The sequence below is a fragment of the Mytilus trossulus genome, chromosome 9 (assembly GCF_036588685.1).
Source record: "Mytilus trossulus isolate FHL-02 chromosome 9, PNRI_Mtr1.1.1.hap1, whole genome shotgun sequence".
NCBI lineage: Eukaryota > Metazoa > Mollusca > Bivalvia > Mytilida > Mytilidae > Mytilus > Mytilus trossulus.
The window spans coordinates 9,639,008-9,653,942 of NC_086381.1; positions in this window are offsets into that span (position 1 = coordinate 9,639,008).

A 14,935-nucleotide genomic window follows, 5' to 3' on the forward strand; every position below is an offset into this window, starting at 1 on the left:
CTCCCCATACACCGGATGCATAGTCAAGTACAGGAATAACAGTGTTTTCATAAATTTTCGTGAATATGTCGTAGTCCATATTACCCATATTAAAGAATTTAGATATCAAAGATCCCAATGATCTACTACCTGCACTAACGAGTTCACTGACAGAGACATCATAATCAATATGCTCGGATAATGTGAGTCCCAAGTAACGATATTTATTTACAAATGCAACTATGTTGTCCCCTAGTCGAAACGTAAATTGAGTTCTGTCCTTTGTAGTCTTTCGAATATGCATAATTTTTGTCTTTTCTGTGTTAACGTTCATTAATTGTGTCTTTGTCCAATCGTTTAGAGCATTGAGCTGATTTTGTAGTCCGTCAACAGTTCCCGAAATAAGAACTAGATCGTCAGCGTATAGCAAGCAGCTGATCATATCGTCACCGATAAATGCGCCACAAGAGAGTCTGTTAATGAGTGGTACCAATTCATCAATAAACAATGCAAAAAGTGTGGGCGCGAGATTAACCCCTTGACGGACACCGGAATCAACGGAAAACCATTCAGTAAACATCGTAGGCGATAATCGTACTGCACTTTGTAGCTTTGAGTAGAGACACCTAATTACTTTGTACATATTTCCATACACACCCACGGCTAAAAGTTTATTCCAGAGTATAGTATGATTCACGGAATCAAACGCCTTGCTGAAGTCAACAAAGCACAAAAAAGTGTCAATGTTCTGCAGTTTCCTGTTTCTCAATATTGTACACAGTGAAAATATATGGTCCAGACATGATCTAAGCCGCCTAAATCCGTTTTGTTCCTCACTGAGAAGGTTATTGTTTTCGAGATGACTGATGAGCCTTTCATTCAAAATCTGACTAAATGTTTTTGCGACAGTTGACATCAGACTTATGCTTCGGTAATCCATCGGATTGCGGAAATCCTTGCCTTTTTTTTCGCAGAGGACATATAATGCTTCGACACCAAGGATCTGGAACAATTCCATAGCTAAAACACACATTGAACAGTTCGTGAAGAGTTTTCGACAGTACATCGCTTTTAAGTATTTCATTAGGTAAATTGTCTATTCCTACTGCTTTGCCATTTTTTAAACTCATTAGCGCACGTTTTCGTTTCATCAAGAGAAAAAGGTTCGTTCAATTCAGATGTTCTCGTGTTGTCAGCATATGTTTGATTAACAGGGAGGTTTTCATATTCACGCTCTAGTTGTGAATTAAGATTTTGCAGTTGCTCAATAAATTCAGAATCAACTTTTGTATTGTCACTTGATAACAGTTTGGAATACTCCTCTTTCCATCGTTGTAAAATTTCGGAGGGATCATGAGACACTGACCCATCGTCCATGTTGATACTATCAATGTTTGTCGATTTTTTTCCTGGACCTAGTTTATTGATTTCACGCCAAAATTCTTTTGGATTGCTCTGATTGATTGATTTTATTCGATTTAGTCTTTGAGCTGTATATTTCCGTTCTTCTTGTCGTAAACGTTTGTCAAATTGTCTACGCTTTATTTTAAATATCTCCCTGCGTTTTTGTTTTTGTTCGACGGTCACCCTGATAACTCAAATAGTCCTTTTCGGCAATATTTACCTCACGTAGTAGATTTCGTAATTCGTTGTTCCAGTACGGTTTTGTGTTACAGCGTTTACGTTTGTGTGTGCTTTGTCCAGAATCTTTGTAGTCAAGAACATTGTCCATTTCGTCATGAATTGCATTCAGTAGCGCTTCATAGATTGAGTTAATCCTTTGTTCAATGTTATGACGATCGAGTAGTGAATCGACAACTTTGTCTAAACAGCGCACACATCGTTCGCTCTTGAATATATCATTTGGTATCTTTGTGACGTCATATTTTCGCCTCACAGATTGTACACAGTTGTTTTCATAAATTGGCGTTTTCGCTACCTGTGGACTTGAATAATTTCGATACTCCGAATAATCGAATGAACACTGTAATACTGAGTGATCTGGAACTCTTGAGTTGGGATGTACTTCAATGTTGTGATCGATCAGCAAGTCTGACACAAGTTTTACCTCGAAATCGTAAAATTTTGTGAACGAAGCATGCGGAGTAATCATGTAGTCAACGACAGATTTACCAATAGGCGAAACGTACGTAAAATTGTCTTTTGTACTGTCTCCTCTTCTGTTTAACAGAGAGCAGTTTGAGTCGTTCAGGAACTCCAACAGAAATACACCAAACGCATTTTTTACAGAATCAATATAGCATCGATCTGGTAAAGTACAGATAGAGTCAGTCCGATCTTGCGAGTTTCCTATGCGCCCATTAAAGTCACCACAAATTAGGACTGTATTACAGCTACTATAAAGATACACTTGCGATAGAAGATGGTCGTAAAATTCCTGAGCAATGTTGCCCCTACTTTACCGTTCCGGTTGCAGGTAACACACACACAGATAAAGCATAAAGTTTTGGTCATGTTTACATTTCAAATTAATCCAAAGAATATCATCTCTACTATTGTCAAGAATATCGACGTCAAAGTTGTCAAGTATACAGTTCTTAATCAAAAATCCTATTCCACCACTACCCCTCCACGCTTTGTTCGAAAGAATTCGCCTATTACAACCTATCCACTTATAACCATCTAGTTCGATAGCTTCATTGTCTTTCATATGGGTCTCAGAAATGCCATACACATCACAATTCAAAGAAGTTAAAATGTTTTCCCTTAAAAGTCTGCCATTGTCATTTTGTCGTTTAACGTACCAGCCGTTGTAGTTCCAGCTACCAATTGTCAGTTTTGCATCGGTCTTATTTGACTGGCATGCATATTATTCTGATTTTTCAACAACACGACCACCCCGGAATTCCAAATTTGGAATCGATTTAATGATTCGCCGAAGGTTCGCCTCTTGCAGTCGTTCATGACGTGAACGGTCCGTTTCAATGTATAAGGTTTTGTAATCTTCCGTATCTTTTAGCTTCCGTTTGTTCCGAAGAACATCGATGTGTTCTTTTCCATCAGAGAAAGTTACGAGAACGGTTTTTGATTGATAAGAATTGTTAGTTGTACCGTTATTTTTACCTCCGATCTTCTGAACATCAACCACGTTAAAGTCTAGTCCTATGGCATTTAAAACACCGTTAACATACGCCTTAAGGCTTTCCATGTCCGAAGTATCATGGGTGATATTTTTAAATACCAATTTGTGTTGTGAGCTGTTTTCGTTAATTGCCGATTGTGTGGTGTTTTTAACATGTAAATCTGATTCATATTTTAACATTTTATTTTCCAATGTTCTGATCTTATTATCAACATTAATTTAGCGAATTCCATTGACATTTCATCTTTCAAAGATTGTATACCTTTGCTTATCTCATGTGTGAATTTTGTTTCCATGTTCGTCATTCTTTGCTCTAAAGATGTTCTTAAAGAGTCTTGGTTCTGTTTAATACTCATCATTAATTTATATAAATCATTTGTTGATACATTTTGGTCTGAGTTTGGTTCGGACATTTTTGACTGAGAAGGTTGGATAGGAACAGAGTACGATTTTGTGTTCAATCTTTTGGGCGAAGGACGGACAAAATCACAATCAGAGTCGGAGGAACTTTGCCTTGGTCTTCGTGGAGGATATCTTGACATAGAGTGTTATGGGTTTTTGGTGTATGTATACTTTCCCTTATAACTGTTTATCACAATATTCTGGTTTTTAACTGATTAGCACATCCAGATCAGAAGATTTTTCCAATAATCTATCACAGTTCTTTCAGTGAAAAATTCAAACGTCCATCTTGTTTAAACGTCACATGACTATCTGAGTTATTTTTTTTTGTTAAATTAATTCTTATATAAACTATTATGATAATCTTTAGCTGAATAATTCAGAAATCTGATTGAGTATACTTGAAATAAGGATACATTAGACACTTTGAAGTCTTCTTTATCTTGATTTTCATCTGTTGAAGTTAAAAAGGAAGGTTGCTTGAAATCTTTTAACTAAACAACAAATTTGATGTTTCTTATTTTCACATTGTGCACATCCATTTATATACCCCATTTTAGCAGCGTCTTCATATTGCATACAATGTACAAACGGTTGATACGCTATGTTCTCTAATGTATGGTTTGGTTGCCACCTTCAGTAATCATATTAAACTATGGATTCGAAAGCTAAAAGTGAATCTTTACTTCGGAAGACGTACTGAAAAATAAAGATTTATTTGGTTGACAGTTAAGAAATACTCATGTCACAGATACGAAAACACTAATATGTTCTATCTTGTCGTAGCTACAATTCCGTCCTCTTTTCTGGACTAACTTTGAGTATACATTAGTTATAAGTAGTTATATTACATATATTTAGATGTATGGTAATTGTGTTTGATAATTTTTGCAGGATATGGTATTACCTATATCAGATGGGGAAGAAAAGGTTGTCCTGGTGGGGCTGAACTTGTTTATACAGGTAATGTTGTTGGGTTTTTTATTCACGAAATATCCTTTCCAACTTCTTAAAGACCAAACAGCCTATACATTTCTACCAGTGATTTGTCCTTCAAATTTTGTGTGCAGGTATTTCATGATTTGAGGAACAAAATATAATAAAAAAAATTGGGGTTACCGACTTAGATTTGTCGTTATAGCAACCTCAGTTTCGTGTTTTCCCGAATATTAATATAATAAGTGCTTGTTATATAAACCCTCCAAAAAATACTTTATATCAAACCTACAAGCATAATTCTAATTTCACATTAAACAGCAGATTTGTATCTATCAAATACAGGTTCAAGAGTTTTAGACTCGTATTGTTTTGATCTTTAAAAATATGATTTATTTCATTCCCGCCAAAAATAAAACGTTATAATGTAAAACGTTTCCAGTATTAAAAAATATCTATCAATGATTTCTTCATTATTATTTCAAGAAGGAAAGTGCCATGTGTACTCTTCAAAATAAAGCAATAAGAAGTGTATGTCACCGACCTTTCAAAAAGGTTATGAGTAATTTTCATGTTTTTTTCTCGTTCATTTTGAAGAAAAAAATTGTCTTTCTGCAGAACATAGCATCTGACGTCATTGTACAAACTGGCGCACTATTTGAAAAAATGCATATTGGACGTTTGAAACCCACATTTAAATTTCCAAGAATGACAACTATATTCACCTACTTTATTATAGTATTAATGTATGGACTTTTTCATATTGGCCCTGTAACATGCCCGAGGTGTTAATAATGGCCAAGGATGGTTGTAATGGCCCTGAGGCAACGCCGAGGGCCATTACAACTGTCCGAGGCCATTATTAATATCAAGGGCATGTTACAGGGCCAATATGAAAAAGTCCATATATTGATACTTTTATTAATCAACTATAAAGGCAACTTCATAATTTCAAGAACAGTCTTCGAGTCTCGGATCCAAAATTATACAGCTATTAACACACTACAACAAGACCAATACAGAAAAGCCCGTTTCATAACATTTCTATTTTAAAAATGGTTTTAATTCTTCGATTAAGAAAAGTGTAAGAAACTTACCGTGAATAAGATACAGGAATTTCATAGCTGAACTTCAACTTGTCTTTTCGCATTCAATTTCGCATGGAATTTTAGTCAACATTGTGACTGTCAGATGTAATTTCTGATTTCTCATCCAAGTACTTTATTTTATGCTATTAAATTTCATTTCATCTAGCAAATAAAAAGTAGCTGGGAAGAATAAATCAGAATAACTATTCTAAAGTCTGCATTCTGAGGATTGAACAACGGAAATGAAACAGTGATAATAATCGAAAGTCGTACTCGAAAAAGGCTGTGAAATATTTCCGTTTCAAGTCGTTACAAAACAATGTCAATGAACATCATTCAAACTTGTTTTTATGATATTAAGTTTAAAAAAGATTTTTTTATAAAAAAATGTCACACTTATTTAAAGAAATAAAACGACATTTTGATTTAATCGATGTCCCGTTTCATCTGTTCATAATGCATGACTGTGATTTCGTAATGCACGGGTGTGATTTCGTAATGCATGACTGAGATTTCGTAATGCATGGCTGAGATCTCGTAATGACTGGCTGTAGCAATTTCTCCGTTCATAATGACCAGATGTCGAAATTTTCCTTTTATAAAGCATGGGCATTTCTATACATATTGTAGTAAGTTGGTTAATAATATTCAGTAATACAAGAGATTAAATGCATGTGTCAGTATCAGATCTTACGATGTTGCCGCACAATATTAACCTTCAAAAACACCATCCGTCGGAATGGGAAATTGTTTAAAACTTTTCACGCTGCTTTTGTTAGGAAAATCTGTTTTTGTCCTCTGCCCCTCATTACAAATTATTGAAAATAACAAAAGAGATGGAAGATGGCACTGGCTAACTACAGACAGAGTGTTTGACTATATCAGACTAGATGTGTGTTCGTTTTTTTCGCGTCAATTTCAGAAGTTTGCCGTATCGAACTCATTTGCTACTGTTGACAGATGGACATACAAAAGCACGGACAGACTTCTTCATACCATTTTTTCATGATTAAGACGAACGTATAGACATTATTCCATCTAGTTTGTGAATTCATTATTTCTGAATATTTAAGATATAAGGAAATTAAAATTATAGGTATAATATATTATCATATATGAATTAAAGTTTTTGATTCGAAAACGTTATACATCTTTCATAAAATACAATCCTGTTATTCTTTCCTCACGTGTTTTAAATAAACGAGACAGTAAATATAAATACAAAAAAAAATTAATTCAAAAATTTATTTAGAAATAATTTGTCTGTTGAAAATTACATAAGATGTCTTCAACAGGATAAATCATTATAAATCTAAAGTTATGAAATTAAAACAAAGATAAGGTTGTTGCCGGCATTGAAAATCAAAATGTGTTCTCAATCTTTCCGTTCATAGTTGTAGCTAAATGAAAGGGATATACTTTATGTTGGATATTATTCGTGGCGTTATTGTTTTTGTCATTAGTTAAATTTACAACAATTTAGTTTTAAACGAGAACAAATTTTGATTTTAATTCATATTCGCTGAGTATTAATTTTGTCATACAGCTAATTTCCTAATGTATGTAGGGTAAAACTTAAGGTGGCTTCCTTTCTTTGTTTGTAAAAAAAATTATTCAAGCTATGTAAGTAAGATTGACATTTTCATATATAGTAATGTAAACCTGTAGATATGATATTTAAATTCAATTGGACATTATCAAAATATAATTGTACAAAATATACAAACAAAGCAAGCAAACTAACCAAAGAGTTGATCTACATACATTAGGAAATTAGCTGTAAGCTTCAGTCAGATTAGGCGAAATGGTTATCATTTCTTCTTAAGACAACTTGAAATGAAACAAATGACAAACGACAATGACCCTTTAACATCATTTTATTTTTAATCTAAGATTTTGACAAATAAGCAGTTTAAATAAAGTTTAACTTCATTGCAAGACCGGACGTTATTGTACTAGAATCATCCAGACATCAGTTACATGCATACGTTGCCAGTATGTCAAAACTTCTAGGAATAATTTGTTTATCGGCCTGACCTTCTGAATACCTAATTTTTTAATTTTTTGAAAAATTGACATTACAATTTGAATGATCAGATAATGCACATGTGTACTAAGTTTAAAATTGATAGGACTTCAACTTTATCAAAAACTACCTTGATCAAACACTTTAACCTAATGCGGGACGGACGGACGAACGAACGGACAAACGGACGTAGAGACCAGAAAACATAAATTGGACATAAAAATAACTTTTACAATTCTAATTGGCCCGGTAACCTGTACACAATCGGCGCAAATGAAAGACAAAATCTGAAAGCGAAAGGATAAAAAAAAATGAAATGTAGATCGGCGCAAATAAGTCGAGATCAAAATTTATATTTTATTATTTTTATTAAAACGAAGGTTAAATATAGTGTAGTACCTTTGTGTCCATTTGTGTTAAATTGCCACAAGATATCAGCGCAACGCTAAATTTCCTTTATTTCTTGGGAGACGTATTTTTAAGCGTACACCATGTTGGAATCCGTGAAAAACGCGAAATAGGACGTTAAAATTTGAAGTTTTTTATTGCTATAAACAACGCCATAGAGCTTTTAAGTCACTACCAAGTTGCGTTAGTTGATGCGCATAAACAATAGGCTGTTTGGTCTTTAAGTTTAGCTATTGATTTATCTAGCAGGGAGCTGAGATCATTGACTTATAACGTCAATGCACAGTGCAAGCTCATTACTGTGGTCATTCATCGTCGTTTCGAGTATTGAGCTTTTGATTTTGCCATTTATATAGGACTTTCCACGAAGCTCACATTTCAACGTATACTCATTTAAGATTTTTTGCTTTTTAATAATGTTGGACAATACTTTGTTAATTTGAAATGTGGAATTAATAAATTCAAATGAACTTGTTTTTTTTAAATATTGTTTTGCATCATGATTAATGATTTTCTGTACATGATTACATATTAAGCTTTGATTTCAACTACGATTAGAGTATAACCTGTTACGGTTTGAATATGCAGTTGAATTAAACAACAAAATGAGGAAACAAATGAGCAGCCATTGATAAAAAAACTGCATCACTGTAAATCATCATTTCAGTTATATAAAAAAGAAAACCACAGCATTAACAATACACCCATAGACACTCATATGTGGAAACAATTCAGGAACATGTCATCTAGATGCCTTTCGACTTATGTAACTGTCGTATGAAGACACATTTAATTGTAAAATTACCACTAGCAATGCTTACAATGTGACATGCAAATCAGTTAAGTGTAGATGAATCATAATCCCAAAAGGACATGACTGTTCTACACCCATATGCACACTTTTTGTTGTTCCCCTCTTATAGTTAATGCGTTTCCCTCAGTTTTAGTTTGTAACCCGGATTTTTTTCTCTTAATCGATTTATGACTCAAACTCATAGACTAAAGTTAATCTTGTATGAAAACAATATAAAGAATTCTAAATATACACTACTAAAACGTTTTTCATTAATTTTTTATTTCGTATTTCATTTAGGATAACATGTTCCATCAAATATATATTTCTTTTCAATATGTCTATGATTTATAAAACAATCACAGAAGTAACATTCAGAAAGTATTGGAAATATTTTGCTTTTACCTTTGACTCCACAATGCAAAATTGTTATCCCTTCTAACGACACCATTTATTTTATGTTTCACTATTTTCTATTTGCAACGGTACGCATTTAGTCGTGTTATTGATATGTACTCTATTTTTTCTGTCCTATAACATTAATGCCATAAGAAGTAGCGATCCTAAATTAAATCTTACTCTTTCAGTATGTGGACAAAGTCAAGTCAATAACATTGTTAAACCTTGAAGTTCGTTGAACTTGGACAGACGCTTTTTTTTAGATTATTTGTCGATTTGATCTAGAATTACTTTGACATCAATTTTTTTCAAGAATGTTATATAAGTCATATGAAACTTCAAATTAAAAAAAATATGTTTATGATTTTTTTTTATAACTAAATGGCTAGTTTATGTACATATTCTTTTTTCTCAAGAAAATTCCATGATTCGTCCATATTTAAAAGAAGTTTACCTTTTTAATTGCTTGTTTCTAGCAAACGATGCGCCGACATGTTTTTCGATTGCAGCGACTTTTCTTGTAAAAATTCGGTGGTCGCAATACGCAAGCGCGAATGGAAAACAAAACGTAAACATCGATTTGTTATCAAGATAAACTATATCTTATTACACCAGTTATAGACGTGCTTTCCTGAACATACAGATTCTTTGTTAATTGTTTACAAACGGGTGACAATCGTTAAACTTCGTCTTCGAAACACAACCATTAATTCACTGCCATATTTTTACACAATTTATATTAAAAATACTTTTTATAGGAGTTGTGAGCAACCGTAGGCGTTACACATGTTTTTTTGGGGGGAATCAATTAAACTGACTGAAAGATTATGATTTCATCATATGAACATCAGGCTCAATCCTTCCCGTTAGGGGTTGAGTATCATACCATCCTAACATATACGAGACGAACATAACCCGTGTCATGCCAACAACTGTTTTAGAATAAATGTGTTTAGTTCCGATGCAAAGACCTTATCAGTGACTCAATATTAACGCCAAAATTTGCAATCTTTAATGACTTGACAACATTATCGTAATTATATTCCTTCTTAAAAAGTATATTCAATGGTTTTGTTAGTTTCTGAGGTGAATACTGACACCTGTGTGCTCTATAAAGAATATTTCCATAAAAATTGGATGTGAAATACCTGAACGTATAAGAAGTCTGCATGTTGAGCTATATTTACGAATGATGTCCTTATACCGATGATAAAATTTAGTAAATGTTTTGACTAGTTTGTCATATCGAAAACCCTGGTGTAATAATTTTTCAGTTATACAAAAACTTCTCTCGTTAAAATCTAAAACATTGTTACATACACGAGCGATTCGTACAAGTTGAGATATATAAACATCGTAAGATGGTGACAAGGGAACGTCACCATCTAAAAATGGATAACTAACGATAGGAAATGAAAAATCATCCCTTTTATCATAAATTTTAGTATTCAGCTTTCCGTAAGTGATATAGACATCAAGATCGAGGAAAGGGCAGTGGTCATTGTTAGTATTAGCTTTATTTAAAGTAAGTTAAACAGGATAAATTTCATTAATAAACATACTGAAGTCGTCATTATTGAGAGCCAAAATATCATCCAAATATCTAAAAGTATTATTAAATTTGTTTGTCAGATGTTGTTTCGATGGGCCTTTACTTATTTTTGTCATAAATTGTAACTCATAACAATACAAAAACAGGTCCGCAATAAGTGGTGCACAGTTAGTCCCCATTAGAATTCCGATAATCTGACGATATACGGAATCCCCATAGCGATCAAAAATATTATCTAGTAAAAATTCAAGGGCATATATAGTATCAAAGCATGTCCAATTAACATAGTTTTTTTTTTACTTTATTGCTACTAGAAATGACCTAAAAGAGTTTGAACATATATATTCACATTCTGATTTTCTAAATGCCCATTTAATTAGGTTTGTGATTTTTTTCTTAATGCGAATGTGAGGCAATGTGGTATTCAGGGTAGAAAAATCAAAACTTTGAATAGATTCAAAATCACCAATATAAGCATGCAATTTATCCAGTACTTCCAACGAGTTCTTGACACTCCAAAAGTAATTTATTCCACTATTTTCGAAGGGCTTATTTGAACAATTTATTATAAGGTTTTTATTTGTACTAAGTGTGCTGGTAAGAAGGATAGACAATATAGTAGTTGAACAATGGCCTGAAGACGAAATAAATCTATATTTGTAAGGGGTTTTGTGTAGCTTCGGAAGCCAATACATAGTTGGGACTACCATTGTATTTGGCTCTGCTTGTAAAGCGGTAGCTAAAAGTTTATGTTTGTTACAGATTTCGTTTTCTGAAAATGGAGTCAGTTGGAATGTTGGTGAATTGGTGATATCAGAACCTCAATGTAAAATTTACGTCAAATAATAATAATATTATTAGCAGCTTTATCGGCCGGGGCAAAAACAAATGCCTTGGCTAGTTCTTTTAGTTTATGTTTGATACGAGAAAAAGGTTTATTGTGGTTATTATTAATAGTAAAATGTTCTTTAAAATGTTGAATACGTATATCAACTATCTTCATTACTGAATTAAAAAAAGAGTCCAAAGATTTTTTGTCAGCTTTTTCCCGTTTTATCCATTTCATACAGTAAGTATGGAGTTAGTCGTGGATGACATTACGACACTCATTCCAATTAATGGACGGTATTTAGGTCCTTTAATGAGCAATGATTTTAACTCTCGGTCTTGAACGATGTTAAGATCTCCTGTTATAACATGGGAAATGGGTCCATAAATATATACGGAATTACTGCAATTACATGAAGTTGGTGTATTTTCACTGATCTTAACATCTTTACACAATTGACTATAATAAAACACAAATTTCCGGGTAGATTTCTTGTAAATATAACAAATAAGAGGTAGCTCAGAATTGTCAAAATATCCAGGAATTTGTTCTTCAACAGAATGGTCGTTAAATATACCGGCAATATTTACAAAATCAAAGCCTTTATTGACATACTTAATTTTAATAAAATGTTTTTTATGATCTTCAGGGCGATCAATTTTGGGAAATAATTTAGAATAACAATATGCCATAATAATTTGAACAATTTCATACTTAGGACTGCTATATGAAATTGTGTTGCAATCGTCCAAAATTTTATTTAACTTATAAACCGATAACGAACAGAGTTTTGTTAACAGATAATGTCTGCCGTTGTTTTTTGAAATAGAAATTAGGTCCGAAATATTGGAATGATTGGCCCGAAATTTTCTTTTATTGCGATTTGTTCTACGACCGTTAGTAGATATAGGAAGATGTGGTGTGAGTGCCAATGAGACAACTCTCCATCCAAATAACAATTTAAAAATTAAACCATTATAGGTTAAAGTACGGTCTTCAACACGGAGCCTTGGCTCACACCGAACAACAAGCTATAAAGGGCCCCAAAATTACTAGTGTAAAACCATTCAAACGGGAAAACCAACGGTCTAATCTATATAAACAAAACGAGAAACGAGAAACACGTATATATTACATAAACAAACGACAACTACTGTACATCAGATTCCTGACTTAGGACAGGTGCAAACATTTGCAGCGGGATTAAACGTTTAAATGGATCCAAACCTTCTCCCTTTTTCTGAAACAATAGCATAACATCACAACAGAGAAAAACATACGATAAAATATCAATTGGCAGACTTAACTCAATCAAAAAACGTATGATTACACAGTGAACGAATAAATTTGATCTGCGATATCTGAATACAAATGCACAGTTAATTAAATATTAGAGACAAACATTCATGACCAAAAGGCTAACAAACAAATTCAAACACACTAAGAAATATTTAACTAATCAATGTTCACTTTAGAAAAAAACCGGTTTTTTATAATCTTGAAGTTTATACAAATGTTGTAAGAATAAGTGAAAAATTGAAGATATTACAAATAATCAAAATCAAAGTGTACAGACAAGATCCATATAAATAAAAAATGACAAAAAAGCATTATAAACAGTATCAACAGGTCGAATTAACAAGAAAATACGATTTGAGAGTACTCGCAGTTACTGACAGCTAGTTAAAAGCCAAAACCAATTAATAGTAATAAATCATGCATCAGAGACAGTTAGGACGGTTTTTAAGAACAGTTTTAGAAACTATATCCAAAATGATAACGGAATTGGTTCTAGATGTATTACCAATTCCCATGATATTATCATTAAGACCGAGAGGGTAAACTGTCTTTAATTTTTTTTATCCAATAGAATTCAATTATTTTCCGTGATCGTACAAACTTTAAATGCGATTCACCAGGCTGCTTATTTACTTCTTCTAAAGGTTTAACTGCTACATATTTAAAAGGATGGTTGTGCTTCTTAAGGTGTTGGTAAATGATACTTTTGAATTTATTGGGTCTTTTAAAACGATACAGATGTGCTTGAGTGTGTTTAGATAAATATCGTCCAGTTTCTCCTACGTACTGAATACCACACCCCGGTTTGTTTGATGTGAGTAAATAAATAATACTGTTTGTTTTTCAAGTTATATCAGTTTCAAAATTTAAATAAAATGCGCGACCATTAAACGCGGACCTTACCGTATTGTTGGTGGAAAGACAGGGACATGTAAGTCATTTAATGGCATGACACTTATCGATAGAAGGGTAACCACGATTTTTATTGTTAAAAATGTTAGCGATGGTAGTATTTTTAGATAACCGATTTTAAAAATTGAGACGTGTATATACCCTTTGAACTTAGTATTTAGTATTTTTTCCATTTCTAAGCTTCACAATTGTTTTGTTAGTGAATTATATAATAAAGGAGCAAAGATTGGCGTCCGGAATATGAATCAGCATACAATAATTTAAGTTGATAAATTTGTTTGGCTAAAAATGTCAAACGCTATCAGTATTAATTACCCGAAAAAGATAGGGTATATCAGGGTAGGACTGATGGCTGACTAAATAGTAGAATGGGGCTGAATATTGAAATACTACTTTTTGATAAATATTCCTAAAGTAATGAACTAGAGCAGTTCTCGCTCGGACACACACTCCATAATCTAGTATATTATAAGAGCATAAACCTGAAGCATGGGGAGACATTCTACTGCCTTCACACGGCACTAAGTACATTGTTTTACACAGGATTGAGAAATGTATTTTCTAATTTAAGACAGTTTTGTTGGTTATATTTTTTTTTAAATTAGATTTTTTTTAATATTATTATAAAAATAATTTAGTTGCCTTTTTTAACATACTCCTTTCCATAATATATCTGCACGTGTATTGCTAAACTGTTAAACTTGTTTGTTACTGCATTACACATGGTATCAGGATCTGACATACTTGTTCTAAAGTGTCCAGGTTCTATTATATGCACTGTTACTTCTCTGCGATAAAGCTCACGTCTATAATAGAATTATCCAAATATTCAATTATTCAATTATAACCATAATTTACAATAATTATGCAGTCTTAATTCAGTTTCATTTCTTTTAAAAATCATCGTATCAATATTTTTCAAGAATGGAATAAAAAGTATTAATGACGGAATTCATTTTGTAGCCAAAAGTTTCGCATTTCTGACATATTACACATTAAAATACGAATGTTGAATAAATAAAATGAGAAGATTGAGTGATAACATATTTGTCACGTTTGGAGGACGTGTTCTTCAACAATCAGAATTACAATGTGAACTAACTTTGCTCATTTTCTTGTCAACTTGTTCCTTTATTCACGAGGCTGACTTCCTAAGAACCTAGCATTATCACTTAATTTCACTTTCTACCGTACCAATGATGTTCTCCC